We start from the raw sequence: 20,226 nt of genomic DNA on the forward strand, positions 1-20,226 counted from the left end.
TTTTCTGTAAGAATTTTGATGATTTCGTGCAGAATTCTGCTGTTTTCTTGCAATTCAGCCGTTGAATCTTGGTAAAAAGTCATGATTTTGTAAATTTCGTGCTCTTCTTTGCGAATTCAAGCCAGAAAACAACGAAAATCGGCGAGAAATCGTCGTTTTGCATCGAAATATGCGGTTTTCTCTAAGAATTTTGATGATTTCCTGCAGAATTCTGCTGTTTTCTTGCAATTCAGCCGTTGAATCTTGGTAAAAAGTCATGATTTTGTAGATTTCGTGCTCTTCTTTGCGAATTCAAGCCAGAAAACAACGAAAATCGGCGAGAAATCGTCGTTTTGCATCGAAAAATGCAGTTTTCTGTAAGAATTTTGATGATTTCGTGCAGAATTCTGCTGTTTTCTTGCAATTCAGCTGTTGAATCTTGGTAAAAAGTCATGACTTTGTAGATTTCGTGCTCTTCTTTGCGAATTCAAGCCAGAAAACAACGAAAATCGGCGAGAAATCGTCGTTTTGCATCGAAATATGCGGTTTTCTGTAAGAATTTTGATGATTTCGTGCACAATTCTGCTGTTTTCTTGCAATTCAGCCGTTGAATCTAGGTAAAAAGTCATGATTTTGTAGATTTCGTGCTCTTCTTGGCGAATTCAAGATAGAAAACAACGAAAATCGGCGAGAAATCGTCGTTTTGCATCGAAATATGCGGTTTTCTGTAAGAATTTTGATGATTTCCTGCAGAATTCTGCTGTTTTCTTGCAATTCAGCCGTTGAATCTTGGTAAAAAGTCATGATTTTGTAGATTTCGTGCTCTTCTTTGCGAATTCAAGCCAGAAAACAACGAAAATCGGCGAGAAATCGTCGTTTTGCATCGAAAAATGCAGTTTTCTGTAAGAATTTTGATGATTTCGTGCAGAATTCTGCTGTTTTCTTGCAATTCAGATGTTGAATCTTGGTAAAAAGTCATGATTTTGTAGATTTCGTGCTCTTCTTTGCGAATTCAAGCCAGAAAACAACGAAAATCGGCGAGAAATCGTCGTTTTGCATCGAAATATGCGGTTTTCTGTAAGAATTTTGATGATTTCGTGCAGAATTCTGCTGTTTTCTTGCAATTCAGCCGTTGAATCTTGGTAAAAAGTCATGATTTTGTAGATTTCGTGCTCTTCTTTGCGAATTCAAGCCAGAAAACAACGAAAATCGGCGAGAAATCGTCGTTTTGCATCGAAATATGCGGTTTTCTGTAAGAATTTTGATGATTTCGTGCAGAATTCTGCTGTTTTCTTGCAATTCAGCCGTTGAATCTTGGTAAAAAGTCATGATTTTGTAGATTTCGTGCTCTTCTTTGCGAATTCAAGATAGAAAACAACGAAAATCAGCGAGAAATCGTCGTTTTGCATCGAAATATGCGGTTTTCTCTAAGAATTTTGATGATTTCGTGCAGAATTCTGCTGTTTTCTTGCAATTCAGCCGTTGAATCTTGGTAAAAAGTCTTGATTTTGTAGATTTCGTGCTCTTCTTTGCGAATTCAAGCCAGAAAACACCGAAAATCGGCGAGAAATCGTCGTTTTGCATCGAAAAATGCAGTTTTCTGTAAGAATTTTGATGATTTCGTGCAGAATTCTGCTGTTTTCTTGCAATTCAGCCGTTGAATCTTGGTAAAAAGTCATGATTTTGTAGATTTCGTGCTCTTCTTGGCGAATTCAAGATAGAAAACAACGAAAATCGGCGAGAAATCGTTGTTTTGCATCGAAATATGCGGTTTTCTGTAAGAATTTTGATGATTTCGTGCAGAATTCTGCAGTTTTCTTGCAATTCAGCCGTTGAATCTAGGTAAAAAGTCATGATTTTGTAGATCTCGTGCTCTTCTTGGCGAATTCAAGATAGAAAACAACGAAAATCGGCGAGAAATCGTTGATTTGCATCGAAATTTGCAGTTTTCTCTAAGAATTTTGGTGATTTCGTGCAGAATTCTGCTGTTTTCTTGCAATTCAGCCGTTGAATCTTGGTAAAAAGTCATGATTTTGTAGATTTCGTGCTCTTCTTTGCGAATTCAAGCCAGAAAACAACGAAAATCGGCGAGAAATCGTCGTTTTGCATCGAAATATGCGGTTTTCTGTAAGAATTTTGATGATTTCCTGCAGAATTCTGCTGTTTTCTTGCAATTCAGCCGTTGAATCTTGGTAAAAAGTCATGATTTTGTAGATTTCGTGCTCTTCTTTGCGAATTCAAGCCAGAAAACAACGAAAATCGGCGAGAAATCGTCGTTTTGCATCGAAAAATGCAGTTTTCTGTAAGAATTTTGATGATTTCGTGCAAAATTCTGCTGTTTTCTTGCAATTCAGATGTTGGATCTTGGTAAAAAGTCATGATTTTGTAGATTTCGTGCTCTTCTTTGCGAATTCAAGCCAGAAAACAACGAAAATCGGCGAGAAATCGTCGTTTTGCATCGAAATATGCGGTTTTCTGTAAGAATTTTGATGATTTCGTGCAGAATTCTGCTGTTTTCTTGCAATTCAGCCGTTGAATCTTGGTAAAAAGTCATGATTTTGTAGATTTCGTGATCTTCTTTGCGAATTCAAGCCAGAAAACAACGAAAATCGGCGAGAAATCGTCGTTTTGCATCGAAATATGCGGTTTTCTGTATGAATTTTGATGATTTCGTGCAGAATTCTGCTGTTTTCTTGCAATCCAGCCGTTGAATCTTGGTAAAAAGTCATGATTTTGTAGATGTCGTGCTCTTCTTTGCGAATTCACGCAAGAAAACAACGAAAATCGGCGAGAAATCGTCGTTTTGCATCGAAATATGCGGTTTTCTGTAAGAATTTTGATGATTTCGTGCAGAATTCTGCTGTTTTCTTGCAATTCAGCCGTTGAATCTTGGTAAAAAGTCATGATTTTGTAGATTCCGTGCTCTTCTTTGCGAATTCAAGATAGAAAACAACGAAAATCAGCGAGAAATGGTCGTTTTGCATCGAAATATGCGGTTTTCTCTAAGAATTTTGATGATTTCGTGCAGAATTCTGCTGTTTTCTTGCAATTCAGCCGTTGAATCTTGGTAAAAAGTCATGATTTTGTAGATTTCGTGCTCTCCTTTGCGAATTCAAGATAGAAAACAACGAAAATCGGCGAGAAATCGTCGTTTTGCAACGAAATATGCGGTTTTCTGTAAGAATTTTGATGATTTCGTGCAGAATTCTGCTGTTTTCTTGCAATTCAGCCGTTGAATCTTGGTAAAAAGTGATGATTTTGTAGATTTCGTGCTCTTCTTTGCAAATTCAAGCCAGAAAACAACGAAAATCGGCGAGAAATCGTCGTTTTGCATCGAAATATGCGGTTTTCTGTAAGAATTTTGATGATTTTGTGCAGAATTCTGCTGTTTTCTTGCAATTCAGCTGTTGAATCTAGGTAAAAAGTCATGATTTTGTAGATTTCGTGCTCTTCTTGGCGAATTCAAGATTGAAAACAACGAAAATCGGCGAGAAATCGTTGTTTTGCATCGAAATATGCGGTTTTCTGTAAGAATTTCGATGATTTCGTGCGGAATTCTGCTGTTTTCTTGCAATTCAGCCGTTGAATCTATGTAAAAAGTCATGATTTTGTAGATTTCGTGCTCTTCTTTGCGAATTCAAGCCAGAAAACAACGAATATCGGCGAGAAATCGTCGTTTTGCATCGAAATAGGCGGTTTTCTCTAAGAATTTTGACGATTTCGTGAAGAATTCTGCTGTTTTCTTGCAATTCAGCCGTTGAATCTTGGTAATATGTCATGATTTTGTAGATTTCGTGCTCTTTTTGCAAATTCATGCTAGAAAACAACGAAAATCGGCGAGAGATCGTCGTTTTGCATCGAAATATGCGGTTTTCTGTGAGAAATTTGATGATTTCGTGCAGAATTCTGCTGTTTTCTTGCAATTCAGCTGTTGAATCTTGGTAAAAAGTCATGATTTTGTAGATTTCGTGCTCTTCTTTGCGAATTCAAGCCAGAAAACAACGAAAATCGGCGAGAAATCGTCGTTTTGCAGCGAAATATGCGGTTTTCTGTAAGAATTTTGATGATTTCGTGCAGAATTCTGCTGTTTTCTTGCAATTCAGCAGTTGAATCTAGGTAAAAAGTCATGATTTTGTAGATTTTGTGCTCTTCTTGGCCAATTCAAGATAGAAAACAACGAAAATCGGCGAGAAATCGTTGTTTTGCATCGAAATATGCAGTTTTCTCTAAGAATTTTGATGATTTCGTGCAGAATTCTGCTGTTTTCTTGCAATTCAGCCGTTGAATCTTGGTAAAAAGTGATGATTTTGTAGATTTCGTGCTCTTCTTTGCGAATTCAAGCCAGAAAACAACGAAAATCGGCGAGAAATCGTTGTTTTGCATCGAAATATGCGGTTTTCTGTAAGAATTTTGATGATTTCGTGCAGAATTCTGCTGTTTTCTTGCAATTCAGCCGTTGAATCTTGGTAAAAAGTCATGATTTTGTAGATTTCGTGCTCTTCTTTGCGAATTCAAGCCAGAAAACAACGAAAATCGGCGAGAAATCGTCGTTTTGCATCGAAAAATGCGGTTTTCTGTAAGAATTTTGATGATTTCGTGCAGAATTCTGCTGTTTTCTTGCAATTCAGCCGTTGAATCTTGGTAAAAAGTCATGATTTTGTAGATTTCGTGCTCTTCTTTGCGAAATCAAGCCAGAAAACAACGAAAATCGGCGAGAAATCGTCGTTTTGCATCGAAATATGCGGTTTTCTGTAAGAATTTTGTTGATTTCGTGCAGAATTCTGCTGTTTTCTTGCAATTCAGCCGTTGAATCTTGGTAAAAAGTCATGATTTTGTAGATTTCGTGCTCTTCTTTGCGAATTCAAGCCAGAAAACAACGAAAATCGGCGAGAAATCGTCGTTTTGCATCGAAATATGCGGTTTTCTCTAAGAATTTTGATGATTTCGTGCAGAATTCTGCTGTTTTCTTGCAATTCAGCCGTTGAATCTTGGTAAAAAGTGATGATTTTGTAGATTTCGTGCTCTTCTTTGCGAATTCAAGCCAGATAACAACGAAAATCGGCGAGAAATCGTCGTTTTGCATCGAAATATGCTGTTTTCTCTAAGAATTTTGACGATTTCGTGCAGAATTCTGCTGTTTACTTGCAATTCAGCCGTTGAATCTTGGTAAAAAGTGATGATTTTGTAGATTTCGTGCTCTTCTTTGCGAATTCAAGCCAGAAAACAACGAAAATCGGCGAGAAATCGTCGTTTTGCATCGAAATATGCGGTTTTCTCTAAGAATTTTGATGATTTCGTGCAGAATTCTGCTGTTTTCTTGCAATTCAGTTGTTGACTCTTGGTAAAAAGTGATGATTTTGTAGATTTCGTGCTCTTCTTTGCGAATTCAAGCCAGAAAACAACGAAAATCGGCGAGAAATTGTCGTTTTGCATCGAAATATGCGCTTTTCTCTAAGAATTTTGACGATTTCGTGCAGAATTCTGCTGTTTTCTTGCAATTCAGCCGTTGAATCTTGGTAAAAAGTCATGATTTTGTAGATTTCGTGCTCTTCTTTGCAAATTCAAGCCAGAAAACAACGAAAATCGGCGAGAAATCGTCGTTTTGCATCGAAATATGCGATTTTCTGTTAGAATTTTGATGATTTCGTGCAGAATTCTGCTGTTTTCTTGCAATTCAGCCGTTGAATCTAGGTAAAAAGTCATGATTTTATAGATTTCGTGCTCTTCTTGGCGAATTCAAGATAGAAAACAACGAAAATCGGCGAGAAATCGTTGTTTTGCATCGAAATATGCGGTTTTCTGTAAGAATTTTGATGATTTCGTGCAGAATTCTGCTGTTATCTTGCAATTCAGCCGTTGAATCTTGGTAAAAAGTCATGATTTTGTAGATTTCGTGCTCTTCTTTGCGAATTCAAGCCAGAAAACAACGAAAATCGGCGAGAAATAATCGTTTTGCATCGAAATATGCGGTTTTCTGTAAGAATTTTGATGATTTCGTGCAGAATTCTGCTGTTTTCTTGCAATTCAGCCGTTGAATCTTGGTAAAAAATCATGATTTTGTAGATTTCGTGCTCTTCTTTGCGAATTCAAGCCAGAAAACAACGAAAATCGGCGAGAAATCGTCGTTTTGCATCGAAATATGCGGTTTTCTGTAAGAATTTTGATGATCTCGTGCAAAATTCTGCTGTTTTCTTGCAATTCAGCCGTAGAATCTTGGTAAAAAGTGATGATTTTGTAGATTTCGTGCTCTTCTTTGCGAATTCAAGCCAGAAAACAACGAAAATCGGCGAGAAATCGTTGTTTTGCATCGAAATATGCGGTTTTCTGTAAGAATTTTGATGATTTTGTGCAGAATTCTGCTGTTTTCTTGCAATTCAGCCGTTGAATCTTGGTAAAAAGTCATGATTTTGTAGATTTCGTGCTCTTCTTTGCAAATTCAAGCCAGAAAACAACGAAAATCGGCGAGAAATCGTCGATTTGCATCGAAAAATGCGGTTTTCTGTAAGAATTTTGATGATTTCGTGCAGAATTCTGCGGTTTTCTTGCAATTCAGCTGTTGAATCTTGGTAAAAAGTCATGATTTTGTAGATTTCGTGCTCTTCTTTGCGAATTCAAGCCAGAAAACAACGAAAATCGGCGAGAAATCGTCGTTTTGCATCGAAATATGCGGTTTTCTGTAAGAATTTTGATGATTTCGTGCAGGATTCTGCTGTTATCTTGCAATTCAGCCGTTGAATCTTGGTAAAAAGTCATGATTTGGTAGATTTCGTGCTCTTCTTTGCGAATTCAAGCCAGAAAACAACGAAAATCGGCGAGAAATAATCGTTTTTCATCGAAATATGCGGTTTTCTGTAAGAATTTTGATGATTTCGTGCAGGATTCTGCTGTTATCTTGCAATTCAGCCGTTGAATCTTGGTAAAAAGTCATGATTTGGTAGATTTCGTGCTCTTCTTTGCGAATTCAAGCCAGAAAACAACGAAAATCGGCGAGAAATAATCGTTTTTCATCGAAATATGCGGTTTTCTGTAAGAATTTTGATGATTTCGTGCAGAATTCTGCTGTTTTCTTGCAATTCAGCCGTTGAATCTTGGTAAAAAGTCATGATTTTGTAGATTTCGTGCTCTTTTTTGCGAATTCAAGCCAGAAAACCACAAAAATCGGCGAGAAATCGTCGTTTTGCATCGAAATATGCGGTTTTCTCTAAGAATTTTGATGATTTCGTGCAGAATTCTGCTGTTTTCTTGCAATTCAGCCGTTGAATCTTGGTAAAAAGTGATGATTTTGTAGATTTCGTGCTCTTCTTTGCGAATTCAAGCCAGAAAACAACGAAAATCGGCGAGAAATCGTTGTTTTGCATCGAAATATGCGGATTTCTGTAAGAATTTTGATGATTTCGTGCAGAATTCTGCTTTTTTCTAGCAATTCAACCGTTGAATCTTGGTAAAAAGTCATGATTTTGTAGATTTCGTGCTCTTCTTTGCGAATTCAAGCCAGAAAACAACGAAAATCGGCGAGAAATCGTCGATTTGCATCGAAAAATGCGGTTTTCTGTAAGAATTTTGATGATTTCGTGCAGAATTCTGCTGTTTTCTTGCAATTCAACCGTTGAATCTTGGTAAAAAGTCATGATTTTGTTGATTTCGTGCTCTTCTTTGCGAATTCAAGCCAGAAAACAACGAAAATCGGCGAGAAATCGTCGATTTGCATCGAAAAATGCGGTTTTCTGTAAGAATTTTGATGATTTCGTGCAAAATTCTGCGGTTTCCTTGCAATTCAGCCGTTGAATCTTGGTAAAAAGTCATGATTTTGTAGATTTCGTGCTCTTCTTTGCGAATTCAAGCCAGAAAACAACGAAAATCGGCGAGAAATCGTCGTTTTGCATCGAAATATGCGGTTTTCTGTAAGAATTTTGATGATTTCGTGCAGAATTCTGCTGTTTTCTTGCAATTCAGCCGTTGAATCTAGGTAAAAAGTCATGATTTTGTAGATTTCGTGCTCTTCTTGGCGAATTCAAGATAGAAAACAACGAAAATCGGCGAGAAATCGTTGTTTTGCATCGAAATATGCAGTTTTCTCTAAGAATTTTGATGATTTCGTGCTGAATTCTGCTGTTTTCTTGCAATTCAGCCGTTGAATCTTGGTAAAAAGTGATGATTTTGTAGATTTCGTGCTCTTCTTTGCGAATTCAAGCCAGAAAACAACAAAAATCGGCGAGAAATCGTTATTTTGCATCGAAATATGCGGTTTTCTGTAAGAATTTTGATGATTTCGTGCAGAATTCTGCTGTTTTCTTGCAATTCAGCCGTTGAATCTTGGTAAAAAGTCATGATTTTGTAGATTTCGTGCTCTTCTTTGCAAATTCAAGCCAGAAAACAACGAAAATCGGCGAGAAATCGTCGTTTTGCATCGAAAAATGCGGTTTTCTGTAAGAATTTTGATGATTTCGTGCAGAATTCTGCTGTTTTCTTGTAATTCAGCCGTTGAATCTTGGTAAAAAGTGATGATTTTGTAGATTTCGTGCTCTTCTTTGCGAAATCAAGCCAGAAAACAACGAAAATCGGCGAGAAATCGTCGTTTTGCATCGAAATATGCGGTTTTCTGTAAGAATTTTGTTGATTTCGTGCAGAATTCTGCTGTTTTCTTGCAATTCAGCCGTTGAATCTTGGTAAAAAGTGATGATTTTGTAGATTTCGTGCTCTTCTTTGCGAATTCAAGCCAGAAAACAACGAAAATCGGCGAGAAATCGTCGTTTTGCATCGAAATATGCGGTTTTCTCTAAGAATTTTGACGATTTCGTGCAGAATTCTGCTGTTTACTTGCAATTCAGCCGTTGAATCTTGGTAAAAAGTGATGATTTTGTAGATTTCGTGCTCTTCTTTGCGAATTCAAGCCAGAAAACAACGAAAATCGGCGAGAAATCGTCGTTTTGCATCGAAATATGCGGTTTTCTCTAAGAATTTTGATGATTTCGTGCAGAATTCTGCTGTTTTCTTGCAATTCAGCCGTTGACTCTTGGTAAAAAGTGATGATTTTGTAGATTTCGTGCTCTTCTTTGCGAATTCAAGCCAGAAAACAACGAAAATCGGCGAGAAATCGTCGTTTTGCATCGAAATATGCGCTTTTCTCTAAGAATTTTGACGATTTCGTGCAGAATTCTGCTGTTTTCTTGCAATTCAGCCGTTGAATCTTTGTAAAAAGTCATGATTTTGTAGATTTCGTGCTCTTCTTTGCAAATTCAAGCCAGAAAACAACGAAAATCGGCGAGAAATCGTCGTTTTGCATCGAAATATGCGATTTTCTGTTAGAATTTTGATGATTTCGTGCAGAATTCTGCTGTTTTCTTGCAATTCAGCCGTTGAATCTAGGTAAAAAGTCATGATTTTATAGATTTCGTGCTCTTCTTGGCGAATTCAAGATAGAAAACAACGAAAATCGGCGAGAAATCGTTGTTTTGCATCGAAATATGCGGTTTTCTGTAAGAATTTTGATGATTTCGTGCAGAATTCTGCTGTTATCTTGCAATTCAGCCGTTGAATCTTGGTAAAAAGTCATGATTTTGTAAATTTCGTGCTCTTCTTTGCGAATTCAAGCCAGAAAACAACGAAAATCGGCGAGAAATAATCGTTTTGCATCGAAATATGCGGTTTTCTGTAAAAATTTTGATGATTTCGTGCAGAATTCTGCTGTTTTCTTGCAATTCAGCCGTTGAATCTTGGTAAAAAATCATGATTTTGTAGATTTCGTGCTCTTCTTTGCGAATTCAAGCCAGAAAACAACAAAAATCGGCGAGAAATCGTCGTTTTGCATCGAAATATGCGGTTTTCTGTAAAAATTTTGATGATTTCGTGCAGAATTCTGCTGTTTTCTTGCAATTCAGCCGTAGAATCTTGGTAAAAAGTGATGATTTTGTAGATTTCGTGCTCTTCTTTGCGAATTCAAGCCAGAAAACAACGAAAATCGGCGAGAAATCGTTGTTTTGCATCGAAATATGCGGTTTTCTGTAAGAATTTTGATGATTTCGTGCAGAATTCTGCTGTTTTCTTGCAATTCAGCCGTTGAATCTTGGTAAAAAGTCATGATTTTGTAGATTTCGTGCTCTTCTTTGCGAATTCAAGCCAGAAAACAACGAAAATCGGCGAGAAATCGTCGATTTGCATCGAAATATGCGGTTTTCTGTAAGAATTTTGATGATTTCGTGCAGAATTCTGCTGTTATCTTGCAATTCAGCCGTTGAATCTTGGTAAAAAGTCATGATTTGGTAGATTTCGTGCTCTTCTTTGCGAATTCAAGCCAGAAAACAACGAAAATCGGCGAGAAATAATCGTTTTGCATCGAATTATGCGGTTTTCTGTAAGAATTTTGATGATTTCGTGCAGAATTCTGCTGTTTTCTTGCAATTCAGCCGTTGAATCTTGGTAAAAAGTCATGATTTTGTAGATTTCGTGCTCTTTTTTGCGAATTCAAGCCAGAAAACCACAAAAATCGGCGAGAAATCGTCGTTTTGCATCGAAATATGCGGTTTTCTCTAAGAATTTTGATGATTTCGTGCAGAATTCTGCTGTTTTCTTGCAATTCAGCCGTTGAATCTTGGTAAAAAGTCATGATTTTGTAGATTTCGTGCTCTTCTTGGCGAATTCAAGATAGAAAACAACGAAAATCGGCGAGAAATCGTTGTTTTGCATCGAAATATGCAGTTTTCTCTAAGAATTTTGATGATTTCGTGCAGAATTCTGCTGTTTTCTTGCAATTCAGCCGTTGAATCTTTGTAAAAAGTCATGATTTTGTAGATTTCGTGCTCTTCTTTGCAAATTCAAGCCAGAAAACAACGAAAATCGGCGAGAAATCGTTGTTTTGCATCGAAATATGCGGTTTTCTGTAAGAATTTTGATGATTTCGTGCAGAATTCTGCTGTTTTCTTGCAATTCAGCCGTTGAATCTTGGTAAAAAGTCATGATTTTGTAGATTTCGTGCTCTTCTTTGCGAATTCAAGCCAGAAAACAACGAAAATCGGCGAGAAATCGTCGATTTGCATCGAAAAATGCGGTTTTCTGTAAGAATTTTGATGATTTCGTGCTGAATTCTGCGGTTTTCTTGCAATTCAGCCGTTGAATCTTGGTAAAAAGTCATGATTTTGTAGATTTCGTGCTCTTCTTTGCGAATTCAAGCCAGAAAACAACGAAAATCGGCGAGAAATCGTCGTTTTGCATCGAAATATGCGGTTTTCTGTAAGAATTTTGATGATTTCGTGCTGAATTCTGCGGTTTTCTTGCAATTCAGCCGTTGAATCTTGGTAAAAAGTCATGATTTTGTAGATTTCGTGCTCTTCTTTGCGAATTCAAGCCAGAAAACAACGAAAATCGGCGAGAAATCGTCGTTTTGCATCGAAATATGCGGTTTTCTGTAAGAATTTTGATGATTTCGTGCAGAATTCTGCTGTTTTCTTGCAATTCAGGCGTAGAATCTTGGTAAAAAGTGATGATTTTGTAGATTTCGTGCTCTTCTTTGCGAATTCAAGCCAGAAAACAACGAAAATCGGCGAGAAATCGTCGTTTTGCATCGAAATATGCGGTTTTCTGTAAGAATTTTGATGATTTCGTGCAGAATTCTGCTGTTTTCTTGCAATTCAGCCGTTGAATCTTGGTAAAAAATCATGATTTTGTAGATTTCGTGCTCTTCTTTGCGAATTCAAGCCAGAAAACAACGAAAATCGGCGAGAAATCGTCGTTTTGCATCGAAATATGCGGTTTTCTGTAAGAATTTTGATGATCTCGTGCAAAATTCTGCTGTTTTCTTGCAATTCAGCCGTAGAATCTTGGTAAAAAGTGATGATTTTGTAGATTTCGTGCTCTTCTTTGCGAATTCAAGCCAGAAAACAACGAAAATCGGCGAGAAATCGTTGTTTTGCATCGAAATATGCGGTTTTCTGTAAGAATTTTGATGATTTTGTGCAGAATTCTGCTGTTTTCTTGCAATTCAGCCGTTGAATCTTGGTAAAAAGTCATGATTTTGTAGATTTCGTGCTCTTCTTTGCAAATTCAAGCCAGAAAACAACGAAAATCGGCGAGAAATCGTCGATTTGCATCGAAAAATGCGGTTTTCTGTAAGAATTTTGATGATTTCGTGCAGAATTCTGCGGTTTTCTTGCAATTCAGCTGTTGAATCTTGGTAAAAAGTCATGATTTTGTAGATTTCGTGCTCTTCTTTGCGAATTCAAGCCAGAAAACAACGAAAATCGGCGAGAAATCGTCGTTTTGCATCGAAATATGCGGTTTTCTGTAAGAATTTTGATGATTTCGTGCAGGATTCTGCTGTTATCTTGCAATTCAGCCGTTGAATCTTGGTAAAAAGTCATGATTTGGTAGATTTCGTGCTCTTCTTTGCGAATTCAAGCCAGAAAACAACGAAAATCGGCGAGAAATAATCGTTTTTCATCGAAATATGCGGTTTTCTGTAAGAATTTTGATGATTTCGTGCAGAATTCTGCTGTTTTCTTGCAATTCAGCCGTTGAATCTTGGTAAAAAGTCATGATTTTGTAGATTTCGTGCTCTTTTTTGCGAATTCAAGCCAGAAAACCACAAAAATCGGCGAGAAATCGTCGTTTTGCATCGAAATATGCGGTTTTCTCTAAGAATTTTGATGATTTCGTGCAGAATTCTGCTGTTTTCTTGCAATTCAGCCGTTGAATCTTGGTAAAAAGTGATGATTTTGTAGATTTCGTGCTCTTCTTTGCGAATTCAAGCCAGAAAACAACGAAAATCGGCGAGAAATCGTTGTTTTGCATCGAAATATGCGGATTTCTGTAAGAATTTTGATGATTTCGTGCAGAATTCTGCTTTTTTCTTGCAATTCAACCGTTGAATCTTGGTAAAAAGTCATGATTTTGTAGATTTCGTGCTCTTCTTTGCGAATTCAAGCCAGAAAACAACAAAAATCGGCGAGAAATCGTCGATTTGCATCGAAAAATGCGGTTTTCTGTAAGAATTTTGATGATTTCGTGCAGAATTCTGCTGTTTTCTTGCAATTCAACCGTTGAATCTTGGTAAAAAGTCATGATTTTGTAGATTTTGTGCTCTTCTTTGCGAATTCAAGCCAGAAAACAACGAAAATCGGCAAAAAATCGTCGATTTGCATCGAAAAATGCGGTTTTCTGTAAGAATTTTGATGATTTCGTGCAAAATTCTGCGGTTTTCTTGCAATTCAGCCGTTGAATCTTGGTAAAAAGTCATGATTTTGTAGATTTCGTGCTCTTCTTTGCGAATTCAAGCCAGAAAACAACGAAAATCGGCGAGAAATCGTCGTTTTGCATCGAAATATGCGGTTTTCTGTAAGAATTTTGATGATTTCGTGCAGAATTCTGCTGTTTTCTTGCAATTCAGCCGTTGAATCTAGGTAAAAAGTCATGATTTTGTAGATTTCGTGCTCTTCTTGGCGAATTCAAGATAGAAAACAACGAAAATCGGCGAGAAATCGTTGTTTTGCATCGAAATATGCAGTTTTCTCTAAGAATTTTGATGATTTCGTGCTGAATTCTGCTGTTTTCTTGCAATTCAGCCGTTGAATCTTGGTAAAAAGTGATGATTTTGTAGATTTCGTGCTCTTCTTTGCGAATTCAAGCCAGAAAACAACAAAAATCGGCGAGAAATCGTTATTTTGCATCGAAATATGCGGTTTTCTGTAAGAATTTTGATGATTTCGTGCAGAATTCTGCTGTTTTCTTGCAATTCAGCCGTTGAATCTTGGTAAAAAGTCACGATTTTGTAGATTTCGTGCTCTTCTTTGCAAATTCAAGCCAGAAAACAACGAAAATCGGCGAGAAATCGTCGTTTTGCATCGAAAAATGCGGTTTTCTGTAAGAATTTTGATGATTTCGTGCAGAATTCTGCTGTTTTCTTGCAATTCAGCCGTTGAATCTTGGTAAAAAGTCATGATTTTGTAGATTTCGTGCTCTTCTTTGCGAAATCAAGCCAGAAAACAACGAAAATCGGCGAGAAATCGTCGTTTTGCATCGAAATATGCGGTTTTCTGTAAGAATTTTGTTGATTTCGTGCAGAATTCTGCTGTTTTCTTGCAATTCAGCCGTTGAATCTTGGTAAAAAGTGATGATTTTGTAGATTTCGTGCTCTTCTTTGCGAATTCAAGCCAGAAAACAACGAAAATCGGCGAGAAATCGTCGTTTTGCATCGAAATATGCGGTTTTCTCTAAGAATTTTGACGATTTCGTGCAGAATTCTGCTGTTTACTTGCAATTCAGCCGTTGAATCTTGGTAAAAAGTGATGATTTTGTAGATTTCGTGCTCTTCTTTGCGAATTCAAGCCAGAAAACAACGAAAATCGGCGAGAAATCGTCGTTTTGCATCGAAATATGCGGTTTTCTCTAAGAATTTTGATGATTTCGTGCAGAATTCTGCTGTTTTCTTGCAATTCAGCCGTTGACTCTTGGTAAAAAGTGATGATTTTGTAGATTTCGTGCTCTTCTTTGCGAATTCAAACCAGAAAACAACGAAAATCGGCGAGAAATCGTCGTTTTGCATCGAAATATGCGCTTTTCTCTAAGAATTTTGACGATTTCGTGCAGAATTCTGCTGTTTTCTTGCAATTCAGCCTTTGAATCTTTGTAAAAAGTCATGATTTTGTAGATTTCGTGCTCTTCTTTGCAAATTCAAGCCAGAAAACAACGAAAATCGGCGAGAAATCGTCGTTTTGCATCGAAATATGCGATTTTCTGTTAGAATTTTGATGATTTCGTGCAGAATTCTGCTGTTTTCTTGCAATTCAGCCGTTGAATCTAGGTAAAAAGTCATGATTTTATAGATTTCGTGCTCTTCTTGGCGAATTCAAGATAGAAAACAACGAAAATCGGCGAGAAATCGTTGTTTTGCATCGAAATATGCGGTTTTCTGTAAGAATTTTGATGATTTCGTGCAGAATTCTGCTGTTATCTTGCAATTCAGCCGTTGAATCTTGGTAAAAAGTCATGATTTTGTAGATTTCGTGCTCTTCTTTGCGAATTCAAGCCAGAAAACAACGAAAATCGGCGAGAAATAATCGTTTTGCATCGAAATATGCGGTTTTCTGTAAAAATTTTGATGATTTCGTGCAGAATTCTGCTGTTTTCTTGCAATTCAGCCGTTGAATCTTGGTAAAAAATCATGATTTTGTAGATTTCGTGCTCTTCTTTGCGAATTCAAGCCAGAAAACAACAAAAATCGGCGAGAAATCGTCGTTTTGCATCGAAATATGCGGTTTTCTGTAAAAATTTTGATGATTTCGTGCAGAATTCTGCTGTTTTCTTGCAATTCAGCCGTAGAATCTTGGTAAAAAGTGATGATTTTGTAGATTTCGTGCTCTTCTTTGCGAATTCAAGCCAGAAAACAACGAAAATCGGCGAGAAATCGTTGTTTTGCATCGAAATATGCGGTTTTCTGTAAGAATTTTGATGATTTCGTGCAGAATTCTGCTGTTTTCTTGCAATTCAGCCGTTGAATCTTGGTAAAAAGTCATGATTTTGTAGATTTCGTGCTCTTCTTTGCGAATTCAAGCCAGAAAACAACGAAAATCGGCGAGAAATCGTCGATTTGCATCGAAAAATGCGGTTTTCTGTAAGAATTTTGATGATTTCGTGCTGAATTCTGCGGTTTTCTTGCAATTCAGCCATTGAATCTTGGTAAAAAGTCATGATTTGGTAGATTTCGTGCTCTTCTTTGCGAATTCAAGCCAGAAAACAACGAAAATCGGCGAGAAATAATCGTTTTGCATCGAATTATGCGGTTTTCTGTAAGAATTTTGATGATTTCGTGCAGAATTCTGCTGTTTTCTTGCAATTCAGCCGTTGAATCTTGGTAAAAAGTCATGATTTTGTAGATTTCGTGCTCTTTTTTGCGAATTCAAGCCAGAAAACCACAAAAATCGGCGAGAAATCGTCGTTTTGCATCGAAATATGCGGTTTTCTCTAAGAATTTTGATGATTTCGTGCAGAATTCTGCTGTTTTCTTGCAATTCAGCCGTTGAATCTTGGTAAAAAGTCATGATTTTGTAGATTTCGTGCTCTTCTTGGCGAATTCAAAATAGAAAACAACGAAAATCGGCGAGAAATCGTTGTTTTGCATCGAAATATGCAGTTTTCTCTAAGAATTTTGATGATTTCGTGCAGAATTCTGCTGTTTTCTTGCAATTCAGCCGTTGAATCTTGGTAAAAAGTCATGATTTTGTAGATTTCGTGCTCTTCTTTGCGAATTCAAGCCAGAAAACAACGAAAATCTGCGAGAAATCGTCGTTTTGCATCGAAATATGCGGTTTTCTGTAAGAATTTTGATGATTTCGTGCAGAATTCTGCTGTTTTCTTGCAATTCAGCCGTAGAATCTTGGTAAAAAGTGATGATTTTGTAGATTTCGTGCTCTTCTTTGCGAATTCAAGCCAGAAAACAACGAAAATCGGCGAGAAATCGTTGTTTTGCATCGAAATATGCGGTTTTCTGTAAGAATTTTGATGATTTCGTGCAGAATTCTGCTGTTTTCTTGCAATTCAGCCGTAGAATCTTGGTAAAAAGTGATGATTTTGTAGATTTCGTGCTCTTCTTTGCGAATTCAAGCCAGAAAACAACGAAAATCGGCGAGAAATCGTCGTTTTGCATCAAAATATGCGGTTTTCTGTAAGAATTTTGATGATTTCGTGCAGAATTCTGCTGTTTGCTTGCAATTCAGCCGTAGAATCTTGGTAAAAAGTGATGATTTTGTAGATTTCGTGCTCTTCTTTGCAAATTCAAGCCAGAAAACAACGAAAATCGGCGAGAAATCGTCGTTTTGCATCGAAATATGCGATTTTCTGTTAGAATTTTGATGATTTCGTGCAGAATTCTGCTGTTTTCTTGCAATTCAGCCGTTGAATCTAGGTAAAAAGTCATGATTTTATAGATTTCGTGCTCTTCTTGGCGAATTCAAGATAGAAAACAACGAAAATCGGCGAGAAATCGTTGTTTTGCATCGAAATATGCGGTTTTCTGTAAGAATTTTGATGATTTCGTGCAGAATTCTGCTGTTATCTTGCAATTCAGCCGTTGAATCTTGGTAAAAAGTCATGATTTTGTAGATTTCGTGCTCTTCTTTGCGAATTCAAGCCAGAAAACAACGAAAATCGGCGAGAAATAATCGTTTTGCATCGAAATATGCAGTTTTCTGTAAAAATTTTGATGATTTCGTGCAGAATTCTGCTGTTTTCTTGCAATTCAGCCGTTGAATCTTGGTAAAAAATCATGATTTTGTAGATTTCGTGCTCTTCTTTGCGAATTCAAGCCAGAAAACAACAAAAATCGGCGAGAAATCGGCGTTTTGCATCGAAATATGCGGTTTTCTGTAAAAATTTTGATGATTTCGTGCAGAATTCTGCTGTTTTCTTGCAATTCAGCCGTAGAATCTTGGTAAAAAGTGATGATTTTGTAGATTTCGTGCTCTTCTTTGCGAATTCAAGCCAGAAAACAACGAAAATCGGCGAGAAATCGTTGTTTTGCATCGAAATATGCGGTTTTCTGTAAGAATTTTGATGATTTCGTGCAGAATTCTGCTGTTTTCTTGCAATTCAGCCGTTGAATCTTGGTAAAAAGTCATGATTTTGTAGATTTCGTGCTCTTCTTTGCGAATTCAAGCCAGAAAACAACGAAAATCGGCGAGAAATCGTCGATTTGCATCGAAAAATGCGGTTTTCTGTAAGAATTTTGATGATTTCGTGCTGAATTCTGCGGTTTTCTTGCAATTCAGCCGTTGAATCTTGGTAAAAAGTCATGATTTTGTAGATTTCGTGCTCTTCTTTGCGAATTCAAGCCAGAAAACAACGAAAATCGGCGAGAAATCGTCGTTTTGCATCGAAATATGCGGTTTTCTGTAAGAATTTTGATGATTTCGTGCAGAATTCTGCTGTTATCTTGCAATTCAGCCGTTGAATCTTGGTAAAAAGTCATGATTTGGTAGATTTCGTGCTCTTCTTTGCGAATTCAAGCCAGAAAACAACGAAAATCGGCGAGAAATAATCGTTTTGCATCGAATTATGCGGTTTTCTGTAAGAATTTTGATGATTTCGTGCAGAATTCTGCTGTTTTCTTGCAATTCAGCCGTTGAATCTTGGTAAAAAGTCATGATTTTGTAGATTTCGTGCTCTTTTTTGCGAATTCAAGCCAGAAAACCACAAAAATCGGCGAGAAATCGTCGTTTTGCATCGAAATATGCGGTTTTCTCTAAGAATTTTGATGATTTCGTGCAGAATTCTGCTGTTTTCTTGCAATTCAGCCGTTGAATCTTGGTAAAAAGTCATGATTTTGTAGATTTCGTGCTCTTCTTGGCTAATTCAAGATAGAAAACAACGAAAATCGGCGAGAAATCGTTGTTTTGCATCGAAATATGCAGTTTTCTCTAAGAATTTTGATGATTTCGTGCAGAATTCTGCTGTTTTCTTGCAATTCAGCCGTTGAATCTTGGTAAAAAGTCATGATTTTGTAGATTTCGTGCTCTTCTTTGCGAATTCAAGCCAGAAAACAACGAAAATCTGCGAGAAATCGTCGTTTTGCATCGAAATATGCGGTTTTCTGTAAGAATTTTGATGATTTCGTGCAGAATTCTGCTGTTTTCTTGCAATTCAGCCGTAGAATCTTGGTAAAAAGTGATGATTTTGTAGATTTCGTGCTCTTCTTTGCGAATTCAAGCCAGAAAACAACGAAAATCGGCGAGAAATCGTTGTTTTGCATCGAAATATGCGGTTTTCTGTAAGAATTTTGATGATTTCGTGCAGAATTCTGCTGTTTTCTTGCAATTCAGCCGTAGAATCTTGGTAAAAAGTGATGATTTTGTAGATTTCGTGCTCTTCTTTGCGAATTCAAGCCAGAAAACAACGAAAATCGGCGAGAAATCGTCGTTTTGCATCGAAATATGCGGTTTTCTGTAAGAATTTTGATGATTTCGTGCAGAATTCTGCTGTTTGCTTGCAATTCAGCCGTAGAATCTTGGTAAAAAGTGATGATTTTGTAGATTTCGTGCTCTTCTTTGCGAATTCAAGCCAGAAAACAACGAAAATCGGCAAGAAATCGTTGTTTTGCATCGAAATATGCGGTTTTCTGTAAGAATTTTGATGATTTCTTGCAGAATTTTGCTGTTTTCTTGCAATTCAGCCGTTGAATCTTGGTAAAAAGTCATGATTTTGTAGATTTCGTGCACTTCTTTGCGAATTCAAGCCAGAAAACAACGAAAATCGGCGAGAAATCGTCGTTTTGCATCGAAAAATGCGGTTTTCTGTAAGAATTTTGATGATTTCGTGCAGAATTCTGCTGTTTTCTTGCAATTCAGCCGTTGAATCTTGGTAAAAAGTCATGATTTTGTAGATTTCGTGCTCTTCTTTGCGAATTCAAGCCAGAAAACAACGAAAATCGGCGAGAAATCGTCGTTTTGCATCGAAATATGCGGTTTTCTGTACGAATTTTGATGATTTCGTGCAGAATTCTGCTGTTTTCTTGCAATTCAGCCGTTGAATCTTGGTAAAAATCATGATTTTGTAAATTCCGTGCTCTTCTTTGCGAATTCAAGATAGAAAACAACGAAATTCAGCGAGAAATCGTCGTTTTGCATCGAAATATGCGGTTTTCTCTAAGAATTTTGATGATTTCGTGCAGAATTCTGCTGTTTTCTTGCAATTCAGCCGTTGAATCTTGGTAAAAAGTGATGATTTTGTAGATTTCGTGCTCTTCTTTGCGAATTCAAGCCAGAAAACAACGAAAATCGGCGAGAAATCGTCGTTTTGCATCGAAATATGCGGTTTTCTGTAAGAATTTTGATGATTTCGTGCAGAATTCTGCTGTTTTCTTGCAATTCAGCCGTAGAATCTTGGTAAAAAGTGATGATTTTGTAGATTTCGTGCTCTTCTTTGCGAATTCAAGCCAGAAAACAACGAAAATCGGCGAGAAATCGTTGTTTTGCATCGAAATATGCGGTTTTCTGTAAGAATTTTGATGATTTCGTGCAGAATTCTGCTGTTTTCTTGCAATTCAGCCGTAGAATCTTGGTAAAAAGTGATGATTTTGTAGATTTCGTGCTCTTCTTTGCGAATTCAAGCCAGAAAACAACGAAAATCGGCGAGAAATCGTCGTTTTGCATCAAAATATGCGGTTTTCTGTAAGAATTTTGATGATTTCGTGCAGAATTCTGCTGTTTGCTTGCAATTCAGCCGTAGAATCTTGGTAAAAAGTGATGATTTTGTAGATTTCGTGCT

This window comes from Gnatocerus cornutus, chromosome 3 (assembly GCF_029298725.1).
Source record: "Gnatocerus cornutus isolate USDA-ARS CGAHR chromosome 3, icGnaCorn1.1, whole genome shotgun sequence".
NCBI classification, from domain to species: Eukaryota; Metazoa; Arthropoda; class Insecta; order Coleoptera; family Tenebrionidae; genus Gnatocerus; species Gnatocerus cornutus.